The sequence below is a fragment of the Dermacentor andersoni genome, chromosome 5 (genome assembly GCF_023375885.2).
Source record: "Dermacentor andersoni chromosome 5, qqDerAnde1_hic_scaffold, whole genome shotgun sequence".
Lineage (NCBI taxonomy): Eukaryota > Metazoa > Arthropoda > Arachnida > Ixodida > Ixodidae > Dermacentor > Dermacentor andersoni.
This window is the reverse complement of record NC_092818.1, coordinates 167,261,308-167,287,160: the sequence shown is the minus strand read 5'-3', so window position 1 is coordinate 167,287,160 and position 25,853 is coordinate 167,261,308. Positions and strand designations below refer to the sequence as shown.

The 25,853-nt window shown below is 44.8% G+C and overlaps 1 pseudogene; it reads left to right on the top strand.

Annotated features, from left to right (window-relative positions):
* The first annotated feature begins 13,667 nt into the window (after positions 1–13,667).
* On the top strand, positions 13,668–13,839 carry LOC126532531 (U2 spliceosomal RNA; annotated as a pseudogene).
* The last annotated feature ends 12,014 nt before the right edge of the window (positions 13,840–25,853 follow it).

The window sequence follows — 25,853 nt, the reverse complement described above, 5'->3', positions numbered from 1 at the left end:
CGAACCACATCATCTTTGAGATGTGCTTGTCGTGCAGCTTTATCGGCTGCTGTGTTGCCAGGAATGTTACAATGCCCTGGTATCCGCTTAAATGCTATTTCATGTTTCGCTTAAATTGCCTTTGTGAGGTCTCCAAGTGTTTCGTGCATTATACTATCACTGACTGTATTTTTTTTTTTCTTTTATGCTGCAGATTGATTTTAGAGCCGCCTGTGAATAGCAGGAAATTATCAATTATCAATTATCTCTGGCTGACGCTATAAATTTTATCCCACATAGGATTCCGAAAAGTTCAGCCATTGTGGACGATGTCGCACGAGACAACTTAAACGATTCTTGTTTATTGAGGTGGGTTGTAATGAATGCTGAAGTTGAAGAGGTTGCTGTACTGGAGCCAACTGTATAGACGTGTCTATATCCTGAATATCGCATACATATCTGGTAAAGTGCTGATTGTTGAGCACCTTGAATGAACATGTCTCTTTTTCTGAATATCCCATCCACTGACAATTCGATTTTTCGAAGTGCAAGGAGCCATGGACGATATTCGACATCTGAGTTCCAAAGTTCAATTTTTCGAAATATATGAAGATTTTCTCGAATTTCTATATAAATATAACTTCTATCCCGTTTCATTATGTCTACAGCCAATGGGTGGCTTTTATGCTGTACTTGAAGACGGAAATAATATCCTCAAGTTTCGGTAGTCTTCATAACTGGAAACGCTGATTGGTGAGCCTCAGCTATTACAAGAGCGCTAGAAGTCGCTCATGGAACTCCGAGACATATGTGTAGTCCTCTAATTAAAAGTCTTTGAAGTCGCTCTTCTGAGGTGTGGGAAAGTTCATGTAACATGGGAACATGGGCGCGGAATACGCATTTTTCGCCGTATTAATGCATTGTAAACAGTCAGCATGGACGTTACTGATCCGCCCTATGATGTGCCTGCAAATCTGCGAAGTACATTGCCTATCGCATTGACCTCGTTTTCAAGTTTTTTTATGTGGTGTGCCCAGGATAGCTGCCTATCAAGTATTATGCCAAGACATCGATGCTGTGTGACAATCATTAGAGGGCATCCTTCCAGATTAAGAGTGAAATTCTTTAACTGCCTCCGAGTGAAGGGCAATACAGCTGTCTTTGCGTGGGATAGAACCATTCCTCTCTCCCTCGAAAATTGGTTAATGATATTTATGCCGTCTTGCAATGCCATCTGAAGTAATTGAACATTATACACAGATCTCCAGATGCACACATCGTCTGCATACGGTGAAAATCTTAACTGTGATGGCAGTTTTCTTGTTAAATCAGCGATGACGTAGTTAAAAAGAAAATGGCTGAGGACGCTTTTCTGTGGTACTCCGTGTTTGACAACATGTTCAGCACTATTTCCTTCACGCGTCTGAACAAATATTTTGCGATCTGATAAAAATTCCCAAATCCATCGCAAGGACCTGCCAGCTATTACTAGTTCTAACATACTTAGCAGAACATGAACCTGACTAGCACTGTCAAATGCTCTCTTGATGTCTAGGAATACTGCTATCGTCAAGTTTCCACATGAACATTCGTATTCCACACAGGTTACCATATCCAATATTGCATCCATTGTGCATCTCTGTTTTGTAAAACCTGCTAAGTAATTGGACAACACATCCGTTTCATTACACTGTCATTCAAGTCGTAGTCAATCATTTTCTCCATTACTTCACATAAACAACTTGTCAAACTAACAGGGCGGAAGGATTCAAGGCACAAGGGCGTTTTACCAGGTTTTAAAATTGGTATGATTCGAGCGACTTTCCAAGAGTTAGGCACAGTTTCCTCTATCCATAAGTTATTATAGATGTCTAAGAGAGCATTTGTACCTGTCGGTCCGAGGTTTCTTAGCATATTGTACGTAATGCCGTCCGGCCCAGCAGCGGACTTTTGGCGACATGATGCAATTGCACATTGAAGCTCGCTTAATGTGAAAGTATGATCTAATTGAGGATGTTGAGCCCAGTAGCAAGCAGTAATTTTTCGCTTAGCCAACACTACTGAAATATCAAATTCTGCACATTGCGATGAAAAATCAGGTCTGGAAATAAGCTCACAAAATTCATCTGCAACTATTATTTCACACGTGTCCCGAGCTTCAGCGAGAGCACCAAATGGGAAGCTCTGTGTTACAGGTCCGCTTAAAGAACGAATTACCAGAAAAATTCGTGGGACAGCCGTGTGAGGAGACAGCGTGCGGCAGAAATCGCGCCAGCGCCGTTTGCCGAAATTTTCCATTCGTCTGCGCATTACGTTGTGTATTTTCTCAACGTTTCTGTATGCTTCTAAACTTCCGCTCCGTCGGTAAGCTCTTTCGGATCGGCGTCGGATGGCCCTTAGGTGTTCATATTCTCCGTCAACTGCAGCATAATCTCTTGGAATTGGGACCTTCTTTATGCATATGTTCATATTATCCTGCAAAACTTCTGTAAATTTTTCCACTGTTGCATGTGGATTAATTTGATCCATTAGGTGGTACCGAAAAGCTTGCCAGTTGGCTAGTCTGCTGTAACGCCTGATATCATAGTGCATGATAGGGTGATTTGCAAGGATGGGAAAATGGTCACTTCCACGCTTTTTCATATCCGTTGTCCATCCCACACCATTCATTAGGTCTTGTGAGCACAGGGTAACATCAATGCGGCTTGAATAATTATATCCACGAAGAAATGTTAGCGTTCCATCGTTTAAAACAGTCAAGTTGTATTTTATGGCGCACTCAATAGCCTTACCACGTGCATCACAATGATTTCTGCCCTTCATAATGTTGTGTGCATTGAAATCTCCACATATAGAAACATTAGGAGGAGCTGTGTTGAAGATATCCACTAGCTCTCCTACTGAAATACGCTTAGAAGGTGGTATATATATATATTTATATATATATATATATATATATATATATATATATATATATATATATATATATATATATATATATCGAAACAGTTATGCACAACTTACCAAAGGATACTTTACATGCAATTAATTCTGGAAAGTCTGAATCACTGGACTGAATTTGATAAAATGGTAAGTCATTTCTAGCGCACAGGAGCACTCTGCCAACAGCACTTTGACGAGACGTCTTTTGTATAACATAATTCGAGAGGCGAAAATACTCACTGATTCCGGCATCTTGATTGCAAAGTATTGGAAAGTTGTATTGCACAAGCAGTTTACGAAAGTCAGCACACTTCCTTCGAAAACTGTTAGCATTCCACTGAAACATGGAGACATTTTTGTAGCGTTTATTCATGTACTGCTTGCCGCAGTTTTAGTCCGGATTGATGACAGAATAGTGTTTCCAGAGGCAACAAGGCTTTCACTTTTGGTAAGTTGTTTGCTTCCGGCAAAGCAGATAGGATTGCCTTAAGAGCTGCGAAAAGCATTGGCAAAATCAGTTGCGTCACCAATGCGGTGGTATGGTTGCTATTAACTGGTGTTACTTCTGCAGTAGGTGCGCAAGGTCACTGATAATAATGTGTGCGAATATTGGAGCTTTCTGGTGCAATACTTTCTGTCTGTTGTCGTGTGGGTTTCCTTAGCATTGACGCATAAGACAGGGCGTTGACTGCGATCCTCTTGATTGGTTTCTTGATTGCACTCTTGGTTGTTCTCTTGAGGAGGAATAGCTTGTTGGTTCTCTTGACTGTGGCTTTCCCGGTCCCCGCTGGGGTGGGTGACCTTGCACTGGATGAACAACCTCAAGGTTTGGGGAGGGTTCATTGCGTCGTGGTTGTCTTCCATAAATAAGTTCATGTCGACGCATTTGTGCCGCTGCCTTGTTCTGAAGGCATCCTGAGTAGGAGGCGGCATGATTCCCCGCACATCAGTTCGCACATTTAGCCTTAAGGAGTGACTTGTACTCTTTGTGATCATGATCTTCTGAGCAGATTTTGCATCGACATGTGCTGCGGCAGTTTTTCGCCATGTGCCCAAATCGCCGGCAATTATAGCAGCGAAGGGCTGGTCCTAGATATTCCTCGACAGGATGATTGGTGAAACCTAACTCTCCCTGGAATAGGGCGATCGTCTGTGAAAGTCACAATTACTGTTTCAAGTAGATCCAACTTTTACTTCTCCGTCTTCCTGGTGGTAATACTTAATCTGTCTGCGTGCCGATATAACTCCTGCATCTCGCAAGAAGTCTAGGAGTTGTTGATCTGTATTCTGCAGAGGCACATGTCTTACTTTCCCAACGTTTCTCGTTTATGACTCTCGGATGAAGGACTTGACTTCCAGGCCGCCTACACATGAGAACATCAAAAGGCGCTTTGCAGAGGCTAAGGAAGCAACGCGGACACTGAAACTTCCATCCCTGGCCGTCCTGAAAGACTGTACCTTTTCTTTGGCAGCGGAAACTATTTCGACAGACACTTGGTTTGGATTCACTTGCCCAAAAGTAGTACCTCCGCTTGTTGAGTGAAAAACAACCGGGATGCCTTCTGCTCGTTTTTTTTCTTATACGTGACCAAAATAAATGGTGCGTCCTCACCCACCGCTTCTTGATCACGTAGCTCATAATTATATGTTTTATCTTTATACATGCTGTCCTCTAGACGAGGTTTCTTGCTCTCGGCTTCACCGTCAGCCGTTATTTCTGAAGTCGCTGAAGTTGCCGATTCCGAGTTGTGGAGAACCAGACGTGCCGGTTTTATGAAGCGCTGTGACGCCGGAGCCTCCAGAGAGAGAGAGAGATAGCAAAGAGAGGAAAGGCAGGGAGGTCAACCAGACGAGCGTCCGGTTTGCTACCCTACACTGGGGGAAGGGAAAGGGGGAACAGAAAAAGGAAAGCGGGATAGAGGAAACACTGTCTGTGCACGCAGCAAAGTGCTTGGAAATCAGTCAAGTAAAAGCAAGTGCTCCGTCGATACGTTCATAGCTGGTGATGCACGTTGAAGGTACCAGTCAAGACCAAGGATCCGGTGGGCGTCCGCAGTACGTTGCAGTGCGTGACAGTATATTTTTAAGCTAAACCCCAGCCGTTCTGACTTCAGTGCGAATATAATGATGCGAGTGAGCCATGATGCTTACTCAAGAGTTGCAAGTACTGAATTGAGAGCATCTAGCACTTGCATTGCACTTCGCGCTGACGGAGTGTGCAGGTTATTTAAGAGTATTCGAAGGGTATTCATCACAGACCGGAGCATCATAACGACTTGCCGGTCTTCTTCAGGCAATTTGTCAGGAACTCGCGTTGTTCGCTCTACAGCCGTGCGCAGCTGTATCACTTGACGTGGCTCCGGCTCCGGTTGTGGCATCAGCTGCGGCATCGCCTCCGGTTGTGGCATCGGCTGCGGTATCGCCTCCGGCTGTGGCATCTCCTCCGGCTGTGGCATCTCCTCCAGCTGTGGCATCGGCCGTACCACCGACTGTGGCATCGGCTGCGGCATCAGCTGTGGCTTCAGTTGTGACTTCCGCTGTTGTTCTGGCTTTGGCTGTTGCTTTAGTAGTGAGGACCAAGTTGTATTGTTCTCCGCCATGGCCTTGTCCGATTTAGATTGAATTGCCCCAGGCCTACGGGGCAGAGGAGGAGGTGATGTCGAATGGGGCGTACTCTTCATAGAGGTATCAGCGTTCTTTGAAGTCCGGCTGCGTCGGGAGCGTCGCTTTCTAACGGCCGCAACAGCTTCCCGACGAGACGAATGGTCTCTCGCCATCTGCTTCAAGATCGCCTTTTCCTTCTTAATTTTGGGGCAGTCCTTCGAGAAAGCATCATGGGACCCAAGGCAATTGGTGCATTTGAGAACCGTGGCTGCACAAGAGCCTGCAGCGTGGGGCTCGCTGCAGCGTGAGCAAACTCTCATGTTCTCGCACACGGCACTCACGTGTCCCAGCCTCATACAATTGCGGCATTGCAGTGGCCTTGGGATGAATGGTCGCACAGGGTGTCTAAAGTGGCCCACCTTGACGTGCGAAGGGAGAGTCTCGCCCTTGAATATAATTTTCACACAGCGGGATGTGCCGAGGCGATACACATGTGTTATGGCGACGCCATCAACGGCAGGCTTCACTAGGATCGGCAAGTCGGCGCTGGAGATGGAGACATCCACGTCGTAGATGACACCAGTAGTTGAACAACTGTTCTGGGGGATGTACGAGCGGAGCTTAACGCCACCTAGTTCTGTAACTGTAGTCAAATTTCTCAGCGCAGTCTCATGTGTGACGTCGATAGCCAACACATTTTTTCGTGTGTTGACTCTAACGTCTGCTATCTGATTTGGCGCCACCGCTTCAAGTTGCACCGATACGGACTGTCTGTTGAGTCGCCTCAGGTTGTCGGTAGCGAGTTCTGGTACAAATAGAATCGTACTGACTGCGGTATTCTGAGTTGGTCCTACCGTTGGCGTGCTCGAAGACATGGATGCCCTGGTGGTGTGTCTTCGTTTCGCCTTGCGGCTCCGCACAAGCTCGAAGGCGTCATCGGAGAAGTCCTCACTGCTGAGCAAGTAGACGCTGGTGTCATCGCCGTCGGTGTCGCTCTGGAGGCCGGTCCGCTTCCTAGACGCAGCCGCCGCTGAAGTCGCCATTCCCGGAAGAGGCACGGGGACGTCAACTTGCATCCGCGCCACGAACCATACCGACTCTCCAAAGATGTACGCAGAAATAAGGAAAAGAGAGCTGAGCTAGAGAAATAGCGTTCTCCGGAGCCTCCAGGCTTTTCATTACGGCCTGTGGTGTCATTAGTATGGTTTGCTACATTTGGACGAGCATAAGACTCGTGACGATGTTCTAGGCTTCCGACTACCGTAGTGGCAGGGTAATAGCCACGTCCTCAAAAAACAAATGTCGTATTTGTAAGGCGCCCGGCCCTTTGAATCTTCACCCCACGTCTTCTTAGTCAGTCGTCGCCAATGCTGACCGTAAATGTCCTAAAAATGCAGAAAAATCAGAGCACCGCACAAGGACAGCGACTAAACAGATACACTTCTTCTATATTTTTCTTAGTCATCCTTGAGACAAAGCTATTGTACCAAATCGTGGTGCGCGTACTAGATGCTACAAGTGGAATTCTTTTTTTTTTGTGTGTGTGTGTCTCTACAGTATTTTTTCTTGTTCTGTCTTGGTGTTATTCTTTAGTTGCGGCGAAGAGCTTGTAGTTTTTTTCTGCCGCTAACGAAGTCATGTCTTCCAATGTCATGCACCAAACTGCCCCGCAAGACACATTTATTCAATTTATTCATTTATTATACCTCAAAGGCCCCGGGTAAGGGGCATTACCTGAGGGAGGGACATGACATTTATAAGATAATGGCCTCGATCTCTTTCTTGAATTGGATGGGGTTGATACGGTGTACAGCTTCCGGCGGGAGATCATTCCAGTCCCGGGGTAATTTTAGAAAGAATGATCGAAGACGAGCAGAAATTATTGCAGGGGAAAGTAGACCACCTTCTGGTGATCAGTTCAACTGGAGAGGTGATGGGCTGGTGATATCACTGACGCTGCTAAACGTGAACGATAAAACTTATGAAAAAGGCACAATCGAAACATTTTACGACGTGATTCTAGATTTGGTAAGGTGGCTAGGGATTTGAAGGCAGAGACACTAGTATATTATGAGTAATCGGAATAGATGAAGGGGATAGCGCGAATTTGTACTTTTGTATTGTTAGAGAGAGGTTAGACTGATGAGGGTCCCACACGGCCGAAGCGGATTCTAATTTAGGTCGGACAAAAGTTTGGTATGCTGATAATTTGTTGGAAGGGGTAGCAGAACGAATACTTCAACGTAACATGCCAAGAACGCGATTAGCATCGTTAGAGATTTTCTTTATATGTGAAGACCAAGTTAGGTTATGCGTTAAGGTAATGATCAAATACTTACAGGTGGAAACGGAAGACACTTCGGTATCGAAAAGAACATATTTATAAAGAATGTAGGATTGCCTGCGATGAAAAGAGATCAAACATTTTTTAGTAATATTAGGGGACATTAACCAGTCTTTTCACCAAGTTTCGATTTGTATAAGATCTTTTTGAAGGGAATTGGGGTCACGGCTGTTAGAAATCGGGCGGTCGATTACACAATCAGCAAATAAACAGATATTAGAAGAAATGTTATATGGAAGATCATTGATGTAAATCAGAAAAAGCAAAGTCCCGAGCACAGTGCCTTAGGGAGCACCTGAGGTAACCGGAGAACGAGAAGACGAGTATTTGTTAGCGTAAATGAATTGTCCTCTGTTAGTGAAAGAGTTTCGAAGCCATTTCATTTCTAAGGGATTAAGGTTTAGGCGCGAGAGTGTTAGTAGTAATTGTTTATGCGACATTTTGTCGAAAGGTTTCTCAAACTGTAGTAAGAGCGCATCAACAGGAATGTTTAGGTCAAGGTTATCACTAAGGTCGTTAATGAAAAGGGCTAGTTGGGAATCACAGGAACATCCTTTTAAGAAGTCATGCGCGTTTGGTTGGAAAAAGTTGGCCGAAACAAGAAATTTGATAATATGTGAATAAATTACATGTGCCACTGATTTCAAACAGATGCTTGTGAGAGAAATAGGACGGTAGTTTTTATATGAAGAAATTGAGTCTTTATTGGGGACTGGGACAATCTTACTAATATTCCAGTCTCGCGGAAGCACATCTGATAATAAGGACTGTTGAAAAATATGGCACACAATGATGATAACAATGTTCTTAGTATTTTTAGAATTTTCGAGTTGAGGCCATCAGTACCACACGAATATGTGACTTTCATTGACTCCATTAATTTCATAACAACATTAGGCTCGAATAAAATGTCTTGCATAGCTAGTTGGTCAAATGTAGGGAAGTTTGGTGGTATGGTGTCGGGTTCTTTGGTAAAAACTGAGCAGAAAAAGGTATTAAGTGTGCGACTAGCATGATGCTCCGGAATAGAATTATTGTTTCCATCGAGTAAAGTTAGAGGGATATGTCTTGTAGGGTTAATAGTTTTACAAAACTTTTTGAGGTTGGTACGCAGCATAGATGGTAACACATATGCGGTAACAGTAATCTTAGGAGAAAGACAGGAAATCATTAGTCGTGTCTTTTGATACTACGAGTGTCTATCTTTTAATGCACCTGGCTGCGTCGTAAATCTCCAAATATACGTCGTAAAGCTCTGTGCAGGCAGTGCTGTACCGAAAGAGTATTTTGAATTGTTCAGCTACTGCAGAAATAGAAGCACACGAAATGTTCTGGGGCGATGAGGCGACATGGCGAGCTGCTCTCCACGCGAAGCAGCGGCTCTCTCTCCCATTACCAATGCCATCCCCCGCCACTTGCCTCCTCTGCCTCCTCCAATAATGTGTCCGAGAGATCACATGATTTTCATGTCACGACTTCAACACACTTCGACTTCGACCGGGAAGAAACAGCAAGAATAAAATTACCCTGTCGTAGCTGGGCCTATAGAGTTCAGTACCTGAAAACCCTGTGTATTGCCCAAAGGGGTCTGGCCCCGCATCTGCAGCGTATGCTTGCCATCTGCTGAGGCTGAGTACAGAGACAAATAACAGAAGAAAGAAAGCGGGTTGGACTACCGTGATACGGTCGGATCATGCCACAGACTGTGAGCGGTTAATTACCGGACGAAGCGTTCCACAGGCCACTTATGCACCTTATTCGAGAAGAAGGACTCTACACATTTATTTAACCACGATATGCCCTCTGGAAAACCACGCAGACAAAATAAAAATTAAAATTAAGATACGTAGTTGGTCACAGGCATGCATTCGCACTACCCCTCAGGGGTGATCTAACGACGTTTTCCCAAAATTTCTCCGATTCACGCAGCTCAAGAAGAGGTCGGTCCCACATAAACAACCACAATATCGTTGTTTCTTTCTGCGTTTGAGGTTGCATTTTTTCTCTCAGTACTTGGGCTCATGGCATTTCTCTCCCGTTTTCGCAATACTGCTGAAGTTGCGCAAGCCGAACTTAACGCTCCGCATGTCTTTCATTCGACACGGATCAGTTCTTGGGAAACGGGCTACGTCCCCTTATCACCACTTTCCAGGAGTCCACTGCCGCCACCGGATTGCGTTCATTTTTTTTTTTCATGCGCTGCCCTTGAAGACTCAAAAAGAAAACATCGATATTTTGAAACTTTGGGGCAACTGCGGCTATAAGCCAAGAGGTCGTACCCGTTACATTCTTTTTTTTTTTGCGCGTTTACTCTCACGCGCTTCGCCTAATTCTTTTATTACTGACTGGTCTTTACGAGTTCGGGTTGCGATTCGATACTAAGTTGAGAGTTGGCACCGCGTGAGTGCACACAGCGTGTCCCGCTCCTGTGCTCTTCTTTATTTTACTTTGTATTGTTACGACAGGACTAATATTTCGTTCAATTCTTGGTGCTTCTGACCTTCGATCTTTTTTGACGACGACATAGTATTGAAGAAAAACGTAGACCAGCGTGCAGTAGTAAGTAGACTAATGCAACGGCTGTTTTATTTTATTTTTGCTTTATTTTTTACGTTACACCCAAGCTTACAAACCGCACTCTGTATGGAGCGCCACGCTACCTTCGTACCAGTGTGTCTTGAGCAGACTCCTTGATCGGTCTTTTACAGAAGCAAAGGTGTTGGGAGCCTGGCCTCACAGCTCATCAGCCCGTAGAGTCACACGAGCTCTTCTACATTACAGTAACGCGGCAGACTTGAGTTTACTACGCTGGATGTGCTACACCTTGCATAGTGCGTGTGAATGATCTGCAATCATGTCTTCTCTCTTTCTTTTTCTCCCTCTATCTCTCTTTCACTCCTCCATCCCATTTCCCACGTGTAGGATAGCGAACTGAACCATCTAGACGACTTCCCTGCATTTCCTCCATTCTATCTCTCCCCCTCTCTCTCTTACTCTGGTAACAACGTTTTGTGCCCTGACAGGCGTAACTTGCAGGACCAATCACAATGCTTAATTAGGTAGCCAAAGTAATTTTCGCAGCTACTAGGACAGTTGAATCGCCATTACAGCTCGTTTAGTTGTTCCCGAAAGGGAAAAGTCTCGTAATGTTTCTCTGCTCAGCACCACTGATGACACGCCTACCGAGCGAAGGAAAACGGACGCTACGCGAAGACCACTTTGGGTTCTGAATAGTGGCTGCCGTCATTAAAGAAACCAAATATGCGCACGCATGTGACCTCCAATATGATATAAGCAAGCGCGATGTACCTTTCATTAAAGTTACGGTCACCTATTGCATTCGTGTCTTTTCGTCCTAGCAGCAGTGCAATACACCATAGTACACGGATTATTTTCTTATTATCAACCGGGCAGGCGATGGTGGTTGTCCACCAAGTGATGGCAACATGTTCGGGCCTTTTCAACGCGTGAGCGCTTGTTTACGGTGTGATTTATGGCCAACCTTCTTTTTTTTTTTTAACAAATTGCATCCACTCCTCCGAAAAAAATTGACCGCTTGTGAGCAGTCGGAGAACGCAAGGTGAGCGCACGAAGATGCGGATAACGCCGATAGCAGACAACATTCAAAATATTTTTTATTGTCCTTTTTTTTTCCTTCTCTCGCTCTTTGCCGTCTTTACAACCCCTATATCCCCCACCCCAATGCAGTGTAGCAAACCGGAAATCGCCTGTGGTTAACCTCCCTGCCTTCCCCCCTCTCTCTCTCTCTATCTCTCTCTCGAGCCTTTTGCCATTCATTTAATGCAATGTACCCCTGTTGGCTACAGTGCTCGACGTTTTATTGCTAGAACTAAGGAAGAGAGAGAATGGACTACGTCCCATCGGTTGGAGTCAAATGACGTTATTAGCAGGCACAATAGAAAACACAATGAACTAACCAAACCTTTTTTTTTTTATTTGCATAATGTTCAATTCAGCGTTCTCTTTTTCCAGCTAACTCGTTTTGCCTTACCGAGCTAACCGCAACGGGAATGAGTTTCCCGCGCGAATCCGACGGTGCTCGCTTGCTTAATTGTCTCTCTTGCCTCTATTTGCCAAGGTGCGCAATCAGATTATAGCCTTGACTGACCACAGCCTTGGCATAGACGGAGGCTTCACCTGACCACTAGCACTCTCAATGTCTGTGTAGTCACACCCATTAAATGTAGGAACAAGTAGGGAACCGAGTCGGTAACAAATTGCCTAATGTCGAACTACACTGCTAATCCGATAAAGTTTTTCGGCAGTCATGCTGGGGTCTTCTCCGCTAAATGAGTTTTACGCGACAGCATAGGCACCGCGAATTTTCTCGCTTGCGTTGTTCATTCTCCCTTTATCACACAACATTTTCACGCCATAGTTCTCGCTCCGTTTCCCCTCCCCCTTTTCCCGCGATTTTCTCTTTCGAATTTCTTCTCTTCTTTTTCTCTCCTTTTCATATTCTATCAAATGTATTTACTTTCTTTCATTCGATTTTTTTTTTCAAAGTACGCGGCACTCAAGCCCCTTTCAGCCATTCGCAGCCCGCTAAGTCAGCTCCTTACTGCTCCCATACAACGTGCTTTTTGTTTGTCAGGTATGTCGCGCGCAATTCTGAATCTATCTATTCATTCCTTTCTGTTGCCCTTGGGCGGTAGCTTAAATAAATAAATAAATAAATAAATAAATAAATAAATAAATAAATAAATAAATAAATAGATAAATAAACAGCCACGTGTAGAGAAGATAAAATATAAGAGCGATGAGGCCATCGTGTAGCTTTCCTCTTTTGCTGTTGATTTTACATCCAAAGTACCCATGTTGGGTTTTCATTGTTAAGGGACAACAAATGCGAGATTGTGAAACCTTAAAACCTGAAGCCGAATTCTCAAGTTTTAGAAAACCATATTTGTCATTTAGCCGGCGCTTTCGCCAATAGTGTATCCGACGTCGCGATTGGTTGGCATTTCCTATTAGGAGCTATTGTAGCGCAAGAACATTTCTCTATCTCTCTCGCTCTCTCTCTCTGTTTTCGTGTGTGTGTGTGTGTGTGTGTGTGTGTGTGTGTGTGTGTGTGTGTGTGTGTGTGTGTGTGTGTGTGTGTGTGTGTGTGTGTGTGTGTGTGTGTGTGTGTGTGTGTGTGTGTGTGTGTGCGTGCGTGCGTGCGTGCGTGCGTGCGTGCGTGCGTGTGTGTGTGTGTGTGTGTGTGTGTGTGTGTGTGTGTGTGTGTGTGTGTGTGTGTGTGTGTGTGTGTGTGTGTGTGTGTGTGTACAGGCTCTCAATATTCCATTTTTTTGTATTGCGAGCCCTGCATCTGCAATTCATCTTCATTGTCTAGCTCTACGTACTCGCCAACGCCACCCGAGGTGGTTGTTGGTATTGGCGATGCGCTCCTCGCTGGGAACCAAGCCTGCGGCCGAATCATCGCCGCACACTACTATATGTGTGTTCCCGATAGCGTTACCCAAGCTGATAAAAGGAGAAAGAAATCATAAGCCATTCCACTCGGCGAAGGTGGATGACCAGAGAAGCTATTTAACATGCGACACACACGTGACACTGAATTTTGAACATATATGTAGGGGCTCATTTACCAGGGTTTTTATATACATTCGCGTGGGCGACGGGACAGTCGCCCCGAGGAGCAGGAGGAAACTAGACGCGCGTGAAGTTTCGACGGGACCGTCATCACCATGGGAGAGCGGAAATAATAGAAAGGAGATACACAAGCGTTTGGAACGCCGACGAAGAGAGGGTGGTGTGAACGTAGACGTGGCCGATGCAGGTCAAAGTGTAGTGTCTGTTCTTATCAGTTTAATATCTTTAACGCGTTTTATTTGGACCCAAGATATTACACTTATTTTTGCAAGTTGGTGGATATGCTTGAAGCCTGCTTCACCTCTTCACCTCCGCTGTGTGTCGGTACGGTATTCGGGATCGGGCCATGGTTTTTAGTCTACGGGCATCAATCTGTTGGAAAATAGGCATATGGAGCTTCGCTGGAAAATATATTTAAAAACACGGTGCGAAATACGACTGTAAGCCATATGGCGTTCGGGCTTCAGGCATTTGACGACCGAAGCATCGTAAATCTTATAACCATATCTTGCACTGAGTTCCTTTCTTAATATTTGTCTTTAACCAGCTTGGTTAACGTTAGCTGAGACACACGGCATGCTGTCACCCTTCTCTTCCTTTTTGGAGTAGGCGAGATATCTAATGTCAGCCAGGCAGCCGCGGACTTGATACAAGCTCATGAATTTTGTTTTACTTATTTATTTTCCTGCTTGTTTGAAGTAGCGTCCTTACACTTCCTCGCAGCATAGTGGAAGTACCGCACATTATGCTGCATATTCATGCAAAACAGCGGTAGAGCGTCATTTAACAGAATACCCCAGGTGCAACACAGGACGGCTAAGCTTGTACGACCGATGGCGACGACGATACAACCACTGGATAATGAAAATGACAATAACGCGCAAAACGTCAACAAAAACGCACGATGGCGCGGTAAGATAATAAAAGCAGCACAGAGACTACGCCACGATGATAAGGACGATAAGGACGATAACCATGATAAGTATATGCGGTCACTGCACGACACCTATATTGACTGAATTGCGACAATAGCTCGACAATTATATCAATGCTGACGACGATGATGATGGCACATCGACAGCGTGACAACGGCAAAAATACGATGACAACTGCGACAATACTGACGACTGCCCCCACATCGCGGGCTCGGATCGAATCATGGTTGAAGACGACGGAAATTTTCTAGAGACTTCGTCCTCCACCAAGAAAACATCATAACGATGAGCAGGGGAACGATATCTAAAATAAAGATCATGGTAATTGCCCGAAGTTCCTTTAAAAGCTGTCGATACAGAAAGTTTCGCCTGCCTTATGTGATGCAGCCCTCTCTATTTGAGTAGCTCTTGCTGTTTTTGACTCGACGTATATCACTACAAAGCTTTAATATAGGCACGCAAGCAGGCGTGCTTTCCGTGTTTATGCACTCCAAGACGACGTTTATTCAATAATGGAGGGACAACTTACCAATGGTGTGCCTTTTTGTGTTCTCCACGTGCAAAATTTCTTGCCCCTCCCTGTTCTCTTTGTTTTTCTTTCTTCTTTTTTTCTTTTTAGAAATTTGGGAATACTGCCACTGTGGAATACAGTTCCCTTCCACGTGTAACAAGAGGGAACTATCTCCAGCATACCATTAAAGCTTGTTTCTCTCTCTCTCCGAGATACGTCGAGCGTACGGTGTTGTTACTGCGTTAGTGGTTTCCTACATTCATTCTCCTTTATTCCTTTTCTGCAATGATTTTGCTGGAGGCATGTTCTCCCAAAAGTATAGATAATCAGGCATTTCCCACTGTGACTACATTTCAACGCTTGTTGAATGACACTGAAGGCTTCTAGAGTTCTTTTTGATGTGCATTTATCAGTCATGGGCAGTCAACCATTTCGTTGCAACTTCAAATTTTATTTATTACTCGGCCTCACATACCACGAATGAAAGGTTGCGGAAGACAGGAGATTTTCCACACTTCTTAATTTGCGTCACCAAGTTTCGTGTCAGTGATGCTAAGCGCCATCACACACTCTCTCTCTCCTCATTTATTGCTCAAGCCTACTGGCAGCCTCTCGCCTTTACGCTCTATTTTTGCGCAAATAAAGATGCGATCTGACGTCACTGCACGAACCTGAGAGACAGGAATTGAAGCGGACAGACAAAACCGCACCCAAAACGCTTGCGACACTTCGAGTGCCAAAAAGGAAGAAGAAATAAAGACCAAAAACGTCACTCTATTTCCTTTCAGCCGCTGCCCACATCCAGCAGTGGAAATTGGAATGTGTAACCACACACACACACACACACACACACACATATATATATATATATATATATATATATATATATATATATATATATATATATATTGCGCAGCCACTACTATTCGTAATCTTCTGTCTGGCTACAATTTATACGGGACACTTGGGGACGTGTGGGAAGACATCAAAGACCAGTGCGTCTGTGCTGTAGTGTACACGGCATTAATTGTCTTGTGGCGGCAATTACCGACACCGAGTAAGGGGACGCTTTGAGCGTGAAGTTAGCGAGAGTAACAGAACCTTCCGGAACATTTCTCGCGTCCTTTCTTGTCGCCGCGGCGAGCACAGAAACAGGCTAGCACATTTATCACAGAGCCAGAATTGCGTCAGCTAAGCGCTGCTGTACCTGTGGTCGTAAACGCATGAGCAAACCGCGTTTTGGCAACAATGTCGCTCGGCTGTACGCTAGCGGCCCAGCTAACGCGCAGTGAGTGGCCGAGAGCTGGAACATAGTTGACGTCGTACATGCTATGCAGCAAGGCAAGAATATGGCGTTGCGACCAATTTAGGCCGCTGCTGTTTCTGTGATTTATAGCTGTACGTGTCAAGATGGCTTTGCGCGACTTCCAGTTCGGGATTCGCAGGTACCGTTGGCTTAGTAACAACGCCTAATTTGGAACGGGATTTTGCAGTAGCCGGACTGCGAAATAGCCAACGAAAAAGGTCTGCGTGCTTGCTCACGGGCAACCTTTTCAAATGTGCGCACTCCGAGTACTCGCACCAAATGTGCCTTCGTTCTTTTCATTTCTTTTGTTCTGGTTTGCACGGCTACACCACCTCTTCTTCACATTTCTTTCTTTGTTGTTGTGGTCATCTGGCATCTCACATCATTTTCTTGCGTTCAAGAATTGACGCCACGGGGCCGTTACCATGGCGTTACTGCGACTAGCTTAAGCCTGTGTCCTTGTCAATTGTGCGCGCAAAAATATTTTATTATGAATTCGTACCAACTCGCCCAACTATCAGTTCTGCTGTAGCTTAAGCCGTTAGTGGGAAGGCTGTGTAATTATGGAAGATATTATAATAAAAAGTAGCGTTCTCTGCGAATTGGACACACGACATATGTGCTTGTTGCAGTGTCGCGGCGATCATGTATACTTTTTTTTTTCGATTTTTAATTGGTGTTATTCTTAATGGGACAGACAGACAGACAACGAACTTTATTTAAGATAATCCTGAGGAGCTACTGTCAGGACCTCCTAACGGGAGGCGATTGTAGCCGCTGGCCGCGCCCACGTAAAGGACAGAACGCCGTGACGCTCCGCTCTTTCCTGGGCCCTCTGGATAGCCTGGGCTTGCTTTCGGAGTACCGTGCTTCTGATGGCCTCCTCCCATTCGGCTTCGCTGGAGAGGAAGTCGTTAGGCAACGCGGGACATCGCCAGAGGATGTGAGCCATTGAGCAAAAGGTTTCTTAATAGGAAGCTTTCTTTTTTTTCGCCTATCTCCCCGGAATATGGCGTGAGTGGCTGGGTTTCTCCCCGGATAGCCTTTCCAGGGGGGTTGGACGCAAGCTGTTGCTCTGTAAAGAATTACGTGTTCGCGGGTGGAACTTAAACCCGTATTTGAACCACGATTTGAGCCGAGAAGAAAAGAGAGCGATGGTAGGAGTGTTGAGCTTCCGAATACTGGAGGCTGTGGAGGCGGAATAGCGGAATAGAACGATGATAAGGATAGTATGCAGGGGGGCGCAATACAAAGCACACCACAGTGCCAAAAGGACTTGAAGCAGTTGATCTATAAATATGAACAGATTGTTCTGTGCTCTCAGTGTCCGTTGTATCAGTGATCCGCACTGCACAGCCAAGCGCTTCACTTGGCTATGGTCGTACTCTGCGTGTGATGGGATTCGTTGTGGTGGGCCTTCCGCTCCTTCTTTCCTTGCTTTATCTCTTTTTTCTTCTTTTTCTCTGTTTTATTTTCTCTCCTTTTCAAGCGGCCGGGTGCAGTGTCCCTATTTAATAGACAATTGCTAACCCATCCATTATTTCTCTCTTTGTAGTGTTTATGTATATCTACATGATTCGAAAAAAAATTAAATTGGAATTCTTATTTTGACTGATGGCACTTTTCTTCCCGACGTGACCCATACGCAGCGGTGATGATACTATCGCTCCGCAAATAGCTTCAGCTGAATTGTCCGGGTACCAGACACCGTCTAAAAAGGTCCATGGATGTCGAAGAAAAATATTGAGAAAGCTTCTCAGAATTTCTCAGACCTTCTCACTTGATCCTCTAAAAAAAACTTAAGACGTAAAGTAACGCCTCATCACAGCCATCGTTTCTGAGAGCGTAAGCGTATATTTTCGATTAGAGATTATATTGTGACTGAATGATTCCAACCCTGCGCAAAGCGCAGTCCTAAAAGGACTAAACCACCTGTGTTTTGGTGTGAAATAACGACACATTAAGGAACGTTGGTCTGCAAAACACCGAAAGGTTCTTCGATAGGTGTGTATTTAGAAAGACGGGATATAATACAGCGTGGAACTCAAAGTGGCAGCACTTCAATAAGAAAGATAGCGAGGATTAGCCCTGTGGAGAGAAAACAAACTTGGTTATTGCAATTCTTATCCGCAAAGACAGCTTTTCAGTATTCGCGTGACTTAGCCTGGAGAGCGAGCCCTTTGAGTTGTTCCGCATGAATATTGGCGGATTCCCAATGTAAAGAACAGCGACCGAATGCGGTGAAGAAGAGTTTAAGCTCTCCACATAGAGCGCAAACATGAATCGAAACCCGTCTGATCTTATCGACTCCGAAAGTTCGTCGAGCCGACTCACGCGAGTTCTTCCCAAATTTCCCCCTTAAGGTATTCTCGCGGTTAGCGAACGTCCTTCGTGAGATATAAGGCACTGCTAACTCAATTGTATTGCGCATGTACCAGCTGTATTTTCCTCTTCCCTGCGGCAAACATTATTGCGAAATGTGCTCCGTTGCGGTTCTCCATCACGTCTCTTTACTCCCCCCCCCCCCCCTTTTTTTTTTTTTTTGTTGAGAGCTGCTGATGGGGAATCGAAACTCACGCACGTCTTTTCTGAGTTACGTGTATGGAAAGCTTAATACCAATAAGAGAAATTCGGCAGAGACACTTAAGAATGCTTTGATGTGGGAATGCGAAAGCATTATAGTCCCTTTGGTGAACTAGGCGTACCTTTAGTCAACCAGAGCCGCGGATCCGCCGTGGCCTCGCCGAAGCATGATTGTTTTGCACTCCGGAGGTCCGGGTTCCATTCTCACCCACACCGAAATGTACGAAGTTTTCTTTTCAGAGCCACTAATTTACTTTGTTTACAGGAACCTTCCTGGGAAAGTTGGCGTCAATCGGAGCATTTTTTGAGGCGTTTACTCTTTGCACTGTCGATCATTTTTGGTGTACCACCACTTGGTTACGCCGCCTACGACGGCACCGGATTTTCGCGTAATGGGTCTTATATTACTTTCGCATTAAACGCGGATGAAGCTTTTGGAGCATGCGATCATGGAATGCCGCACCAGAAGTCGGTCAAGGCGCAACTAAAGTTCCTACGCTGGAGTGAGGTATTAAATAAACTCCCATACTCCTGCCTTTCTCACCCCTTTCCTTTTCCCGCACACTAAAACTACTTTGATTTTGGCGAAAAGACACTCGAAATAATTATAGCGAAAGCTTTACGGCAGTTATAAGATACCCCAAAATACAATCACATATCGGCTGATACACCACGATAAAAATATGATTTCACGAAGATTATAAAATACTTGAAACACAACCATAACGACAATCATAGAACACTCAGAAGGGCGCTCAACCAACAACCATAAGACGCTGCAAAATATTATCTAAACGGCGATCATACCGATTACTAATTGATTGCATACCGTTTAACGAACGCTTTTCGTGTGTATAGATTCCATCATGTGCGCTTGATCTGCATAGATTTTCTATTGCAGGCGTTTGATTTCTTTCTCCGCTATTATTTTCGTCTTTATTACGCCCTTACCCCTCTCGCACTGTAGAAAAGCAAACCGGAAGCGTCGTCCCAGCTAACCTACGTCTCAGCTGTGTCTAAACAAACACTAATTGCCCCGTTACTGTTAAAAAAGAAGGCCGCGAAGGAAGGTTGAGATGTGTGTGTGTGGGGGGGGGGAGGGGGGCAGAGGTAACTTAAACGGGCAACCACACACAACGCATTGTAAGCGCTGTAACAGCACAGTCATTTCGCTGCTTATCAAAAGACAGGAAAGAGACAAGGACTACAGAGAAAGAAGCAACAGGACAGGTGCTCCGCGACCAAGTTTCCTCACCTTACGATAATCACACCACTGTATGCAATGATGGACAGGATGCGTGTATACCTTCAAGTGTATGCTTTGTCTAGCAATAGCATGGAACACCTTTCAGCCGAGCTTATTTACTATGCAAATTGCAGCGTACGCTAGACGCGACGACCCCTTTAAAGCGTCAGAAATGCGCTTCGTGGAGTTGCAGTTTCGAGACGGGCAGATCACGGGTGCGTTTGCTTTCGGCCGTGGTTTCGTGCATTCTGTGCATTCTCCGGGATCAAGTATTTTCGCGTTTGTCGAATGAAGCCGCTATACCTCGCAGGCAGCGTCAAGGAGATTGCGATGTTAGTTCTAAGCTTTCAGCTCCGTCGCAGAGACCATGACTGTCTCTTCCCCAAGCAACACGTGTGAGCATTTCGCAATGACCTTTTAAACCTAACGTAGTATACTTCCCAGGCACACAGAAGTGTAACGAAGCCGCTGCCAGAGAAGGTCCTTGTGCAATGTTTTCTCTTCCTATCAGCCTGCGCAAATATTTTAGACGGCGGCGCGCTCGGCTAAGTGTTTGCTTTTAAAATTGATCTGAATTTTCTTTCAAAATAATCCGGCGCCTTCTCTCTATCTCTGTCTCTCACTTACCTACTGTAACGTTGTTATTCCATAGTCACCTTCACTCAAAGGCAAATTCTGCTTTGCCTCATTCGTGTATTTTTACACACAGCTTCGATTTATTTTTTCTTTAGATGTAGAAACAGAAGAGGACAGGCGACGTTGGAACTGACTGTCGCAAAATCCGACATTCCTTACTCGTGCAACAATAAAAATAAAAAATAAAGAACAAAATATCAAGAAGCTTTCAGCATTGTTGTTGTTGCCTCAAAACGTGGCTCTTACCCACAGGAGGGATGGCCACACTGGGTTGATTAAAAAATTCATCTAATAAATTATCAAAAGGGGCTAAAGACATACATTCAAAACGAAGTATTAGGCAGCAAAATGCTAACAGAAATTTATAGAGGGCCTATAGATAAATTTAAGATAAAATGAAAATTGTAGCAGTTGGTGTTTCTCTTGTTCTTCTTCTTCTTGTTCTTCTTCTTCTTCTTGTTCTTCTTCTTCTTCTTCTTCTTCTTCTTCCTTTTCTTCTTCTTCTTTGCTTCTTCAATTCTTCGCCCTGATGGCATCAGTGCTTACCAAAGGATAGATTTGCCTTCCTTATTAGTGGAAAATTTAAGAACTTTCAGTTTTGCCTTTTGGCAACTTCCACTTAAGCTTCTCCATTCATTTTCTTTACGTAAATACCATTCGCCGACGAACTGTTCTTCCTTGGCTCCTTCATTTTTGTTTTGTTTTTGTTGTTGTTTTTTCTTTCTTTCTTTCTCGCTCGGTCGGCGGAACAAAGTGAATTATACAGCATGCTCATTATCACTCTGTAGCATGTCGGGGCCTTGTAAGCTCCGAGCAAATACACGGTCGATTGTCATGACGGTTTCTCAGTTCCTTGTTTATAGCAAGGCACAGCAAGCTATAAGCAGAGTCAGTTTATTCAATCAAGTCTCGCCTTCTCCATGCTTATCTCTCCACCGTTGTTTCTAGGTTGGTGGCCGTACTCGGCAGAATCCATATCTTCGTCCGTGGCCCTGGCATATGTAACCATGCGCTTTTGAGCACAATTTATCATGGAGCCAACATTGCTTACAAATATACCGCTTCTTCATGCAAGACCAACGTGCGACAAAAAGATAACACATAAAAGAACGAGCAAACGACAAATCTCGGTGCTGCTCGGCGGTGGCTATAAACACGAAGTTGTAACAGACGAATCGAGGCGGGGTTCCAGCTTGTGCTTTATAATATAATCAGCGTCGCATAGCACGTGCAGTGGTAGTGGTTGTCGCATCGGCTGCTGTGGCTTATAAACAACCACTGCTTAAAGGCATCAACGTATATTGCTGCTAAGCCCGTGTTCGTAGTGAAAGCTATTCAGGATGTTGAACGAATCGGAACCACAACAACCTCAAGTGGCTAGACAGGTACGTCTGGTGCAAGAGTGGCAACATCATTGCACTTACAAGACGAACACGGACGCATAAAGTTACGAAATGTAACAACGTATTAGACTTTGTAACATCTGCCTGTATTTGCCATCTTAGCACGTTGTCGTCGCTCCAGTCACCACTCGCGACTGATAGTTATCGTGCTTCCTGCAGCATCAGCGTGTCCAGTAACTCTGCTAAAACACTGAAAGACTTTGTTGTAGCCGTTGATTTATTTAATTTTCTCCGAACTGGTGATAATTGATACATTGCTGTTGCATGATTATTTAGTATATTATCATTCTAACTAGCACATGTCTCAGCTCTCATGAGTGACCGAGTACTCGGTTTTGAAGTTTTGTCTTCTGTTGGTATTACAAATGTTTTCGCCATTGAATATTTCTTTTTCTGCTCCCAAGTTCTTAAGCACAGCTTCTTATTTATTATTTCTATACATTATATTCCGTGCGCATATTTCTTATTTATTCCGCAAGACGACTCTTCCCTGCATGCTACGTCTTAATCATGTCATGTCTTAAGCTAGGTGGTGGGCGCTGCTGCGCTGGCTTTCACACTGTGCTCGCAAACTATTTTTTTTTTCTTTTTTTGCAGGAAGCACTGTAGCACATGCTTAATTCGGATTGGTGGGATCCTGTTAACTTTTCTTCTTTTATTTATTATCCATTTTTTTCTTCCCGCGCAGTGAAAAAGTATAGCATGATGTTGGATTACTTGGCTTTTCGGTTACCGCGTTGCTCCTATAGTTAGTAGCAGGCACCTGGCACCTTGCAGAGTTATGTACCTCTGCTCTTGCTGACTCCATGGATAGGTTTACAAGTTCTTTAAGCTCCATGAGACATCTGAGCGCAGCTTGAATAAATGAGTGTACGCTTTCTTTAGTTTTTTTTTTTTTTTTTTGCATTGGCCATCACGCTTGCTTTTTCCTTTAGCTTTAGCGAGTGCTGTTTTCCTGTGCCGTTATTTAGCGTAGAGACGCATATTATAAGATCATATGACAAAATTATATTTTCGCTGAGAACCCTAGTGGCCAAGTTCCGATTTCATCACTGCATTGTGACTGTGACTGGTCGTCATACTGCAGTGACGAAATCAGAACTCGGCTTCTCTCTCTCTCTCTCTTTCTTTATCGCGCCTATCTCACTTCGTACAACAAAGATAAGAAGATATGCGGGACGACGTTTCACATTGTCTTTAAAAAAAAAAGAAAGATGTCCAAAGTAATTAGTGGTAATATCAACAGACCGCAGGAATTTATTGTAGCAATGTGGATGGAGTAGAGGAAATGACGGCGCACTGTGGAAGCCTTCCATGCGAAGGACCTTTGTATATCTTGTTCTTTAGCGGTGGCCCTTTCGGTATGAAAATGAGTCTATGCAAAGAGCGTACCCGCAGAGTAATGAAATTCGCCGAATGAATGTGTAGCTGCTGTGACCTCAGATTCCGTGACTTTCTTTTTCTTTGCTGTAACGTGTCCACCTGCCGTCAAAAGGAAGAGCAATGTGCCAGAGCACACCAGGGAAGGAAAAGTGCAATAACAACACGTCTACGCACTCAGGCAAAATGTCACGCTGCACTATCCACTTTCGTAACCATGGACTGTACACTTGCGTAACATTGGACACTTGCGAATGGCAGGGACGGTGCCTTGTTCGCGGTGTGACTAAAATTTGGCAGCGCTGAACGCTGATGTTACCTTGAACCTCTGAAAATCATATTCATTTCTCAACTTCTCTGTCACGCACGAAGCTAACGTTCCAAAGCGCGTATTCATTATGTCGGAGCCTTTTTTAGGGACCCCCTGGGGCAAAACTTCAATAGACAAGGAACCCTACAGCATTCTTCTTCTTTTTTATGTATTCTGTTGCATCTTGACTTTCTTCGCAGGTTATAAAATGGACCATTTTCTTTTCATTCATTTCTTTCTTTGCTTTGATTCTTCCTTTCTGCGTTTCCTTCTTTTCTTAGCCGGTCGTCAGTCTTTGTGGTTCCCGTAATTAAATACGCGCCTTGTGGAAGTTATGCGGTGTTTCGGAGCCTTCGCTGATGCAGGACGGAGCCCGCTGCGACAAAGAGGAGGCCTGCGACACAGAAGCTCTGACTCCCAACCATCGATAACTGCAGCCACTATACCCTATTGTAGGGTTACACTGCCTTGCTTCGAAATGACATGCCAATAGAGTTTGCTGCAAAAATTACTAGATTGAAGTCCGGCGATATAGCGTACACGAGTGCTGCGAGTATATCGGTTCAGCCAGCATAGGGGTGACGGTCAGTACATGGATTTGCCTAAACTTAGTCCTGACTACAAACGGCCTTGTGGCCGGGTAAATTGTTCCTTTTCGACGAAATATCATTATTAAGGCAACAATTCGCAGTCATAACGCGTATGCGCAGAGTCTAATTGCATCGCTGCGTTTGGAAAACTAGCAGTGCTTGGAAATTTGGAAAGATTGGACGTAATACATAACGCCGCAAGAATGTTTGAAGTCTCATGCACTAAGATTAGACAAATCTATCTAATAAGCACCATTCCACCGCTAGCTGAAGGATCGCAACGCCGAAGTTTGCCCCCCCCCCCCTCCCCAAATCTTTTTTGTAGGAAGTTTCGAAGCCAGTATGACACTCAACAGCGTCGCAAGACACATGCAGCCTAGCAGCTGCGTTTTCCGAATGAGCCTACCCAGCGTAGCCGCAGTGAAAGACACCAAAAGAAAAAGTGTGGTTGCGACTTTTGGGACATGCGCCGTGGAGAGTCCTACAAGAGCAAAACTAGAAAAAGAAAACAATTATGCCGAGACAAGACAGCCACTACCGCAAGCTGTGCCATGGAAAAGATACACCATGGAAAGAACACGGCCACACGCAGTTAGCCAACGCTGCCACTCGTTGATGTTACCGATGCTGTGACGTTGGGTAACCTGGTCCAACATTGCTTCATTGTTTTCCTTTTAAAGCGCAGCTTTATCTGGCTGGGCGAAACGAAACTCCGTCTGTCCGGGCCTGTGTGCAGAAAACTATCATCATCAGCAAATGGCTCGAGCGTTGTCGTCGTCTTCCACAGCTGGCTGCGTTGCCGCTCATCGTTCCAGCGTAGAATTTCACTTCACTGCTGTCGTCGTAATGGGGAGGCGGGGTTTAGAGGGGTATCAGCCATTGCTTAAGGGGACATGAGCCATTCATTGTGTTACGTGACGGACAGATTTAATTTTTAAGCACTTTGATATTGAACAACCGCAAGCGTCAATGGCGGGTTCGTGCTGCTAACCATGCCGCCAAGCAAACTCGAGACATCGAACGCAATCGACAACGGCAGACTGTGGGCATACCGTCACTGACGTCGTTCTCGCCGTCACAGTCGAACGTGTGTGTAACCTCATTAAGAAACACAAAGACGTCACCAATAAATTGGGAGTCTTTCATGCACCGTCGCAATTAAACGAGTGATAAACACCGGGGCCGCACGTTTCAGCTTCGCCGGTTAACCATCTGTACGGAGTGCTTGAGCGTTGAATTTTTTTTTATCTATATATATTACCATATGTTCCTGCGACACACTGTGTCAGGTTTCTCTGAAATACGCCGTGCCTCAGGAACTAATTACCTCTATTCAGAAGTCGAGGAGTTAAAATTTATCCGTTTATGACTTCCGTTTGTTTGCTGAAGCACCCTGTATAGAGAATGAAAGAGCGGAGCGGACATCCTTTTGTAACAAGCAGATTGTCAGGGGAGAAAGGTAAATAA